A 2,411-nucleotide genomic window follows, 5' to 3' on the forward strand; every position below is an offset into this window, starting at 1 on the left:
TATATAGTAGAAGTACAAGAAAAAATAGGTACAACATAAAATAAAAATGCTAGAAAGAGGTTGAAAGAAATCAAGAGTGTGAAAATACAATGCCCCCAAATGCAAGAAAGGAAGGTACAAAATGAAAAAGAAAGACAATTAAGTTAGAGAAACATATGAAAGGAACAAAATGTATCTAGATATGTAATACTAATTTATATATAGAATATTTTGAGTCCAAGACAAGAGATGAGTATCAAAATCAAATATTATTTAGAGAGCAAAGGAGGGGCGGGCAACTCTAGCACAGTGGCAGAGCCACATGGTGGACAGGGTGGGCCGCGGCCCATCTGGGATTTTAGTTCAGCCTATATATATACCAATGTTATTACGAGATGGGCTAGATGGAAAAGAAGCCCAGCAATAGCCTGCTGCTCGTCCCGAACCGCACGCAGCAGCCACGCAGCCAGCGCCCCGAGAACTTCCCGATTTCGATCCGCCGCCAGCTGTGTTCCTTGTCGTCGCCGCCCCGCCCAACTACCTGGAGCCACCGCCTGCTGACGCCCGCGGCCTGCCCCGTCCGCCGCCCGGTCGGCTGCTGTCGGCGCTGGCATGTACGAGTTGTCTCATTCTGAGAGAGGTACCCCATCAGGCCACCCCCTGCCCCATGGTCGCTCTGAGTTAGACGAATTGCATCAAATTTGACTATATTTTAGGTATGAGTTCTGAATTTTTTCGCTGTGGCGCGCGTAGAGCAAACTATATTTGCTGGAGCCGTGCTCTTGGCTGCTCCCGTCCTTTAATTTGTGTTCCTTGGCTAATTAGCTTCGAGGCGTGCAGCAGACCATATTAATCTTGATATTGGTATTTAGTTATAATGTTCACATGTTATATTGCTTATAAAAAAAGAGCGGACCACCCTGTTGTTAAATGCTAGCTCCGCCACTGCTCTAGCATATTTCATAAAGCACGCCGTCTGTAAAACAACTGTTATTATAAAGAACAAAGGTTTAAATTCCACTCTAGAGATTCTGTAAACCGGATGTTGTTCTAAAAAAATTTTAAAGGATGCTCAAAAATCTGTCTTCCGACCATTATATTTGGAGAAAGGAGGGAGTTTTGACGGTGCACTCTATCCTGAATGCTTTGAGCACGACTGAAATATCCCGCCTGTGATACCGCCACCACTTCCTATTCGATGTGCCGCCTCATGCCACCCACTTAGCCCCCCTCCGACGTTGACTCAGACGGCGGTGATGAGCATTTTGTTGAGTAGCACTCCGAAGTCGCTCATGAAGGCTCCTTCCCCCTCCTCCTAGATGCCTCCATCCCGCCAGGGTTGAATAAAGTGACGTCTCGGAAGAAGAAATCGACAGCGCATGGTCCTTTCCGCATGTCTCCGCCCTACTCCCTTCGCCCCTCTGGTGCCTTCCCTAGCTCCCAATGCTTCTCCGGCCACCCCACTGACCTCCACGACTGTGATCAACCCTAGCCCCGGGGATGTGTCCGGTGAAGTGCCCAATCGGTATGAAAGTTTTCCCTTTCCCCCTTGATTTGTTGGTTCAATTGTAGGAGTAGCAATGTGACTGTGGCATTGCTACTAGTTAGTGCGTCGGTGCGTGCATGCAAACTACTTCTGTTCTGACAAGGACAGAGACGAGCTAGCAAATTAGCTAGCTGATTGGTGTAAGAGGCGGCCCTTTGCTTTGTCGGCAAAAAGAATATTTTGACTGGATGACTGGATGCAGGGTGTAGGATTTGTATTCAGGGTATCAATTGGAGCTTGGAGGGGCCTAGTCTCCACTGGGAGATCTAGGGTGACGAACTTGTTCAGTTAGAAGAATACTGTGTTCACTGGATTTGGATGTCCAGTGCGCCGATACCACTACACAGATAAAAGTCGTCCATCTTTTGCATTTGCGTTTGCATTTTGCATGTCGATCTGTCCATACCAATCATGATGAAAGAAGAGGAAAGCTCGTGCTGATCATCATCCACGAGTCCACAAGTGCTTGCTTATTATCCTCGCACTTGCATGCATGTGCCCAACCTCAACCCAAAGAAACGACTGACCGGCCGGGTCCGGGTCACCCACGTGTGCGCGTCCACGATTCCTTGTTTGTTGTTCGGAAACACTAATGCCCACACGTGTGGGCGTTTACATCTCGCCCACACGCATGGATCCGCGTTTGTTTGTGGGTGCACGAATCTTGGCATATTTGTAGTGTCACGTAGGACTGGGCTGGTGTGTGAGCATTCACCCGGTCGTCCACATGTCCGTTTCACCACACGGAGAGGCCGATGTGTGGGCGTTTAGCAGTTCGCCCACACGCCAGTTTTCACTCACTCACAACGGCTGGTGTGTGGGCATTTGCCATCTCGCCCACACGCCCCTCTCCTCTCCCACACTCAATTGTCAGTTGCCATGTGTT

Source organism: Triticum dicoccoides, chromosome 1B, assembly GCF_002162155.2.
Source record: "Triticum dicoccoides isolate Atlit2015 ecotype Zavitan chromosome 1B, WEW_v2.0, whole genome shotgun sequence".
NCBI classification, from domain to species: domain Eukaryota; kingdom Viridiplantae; phylum Streptophyta; class Magnoliopsida; order Poales; family Poaceae; genus Triticum; species Triticum dicoccoides.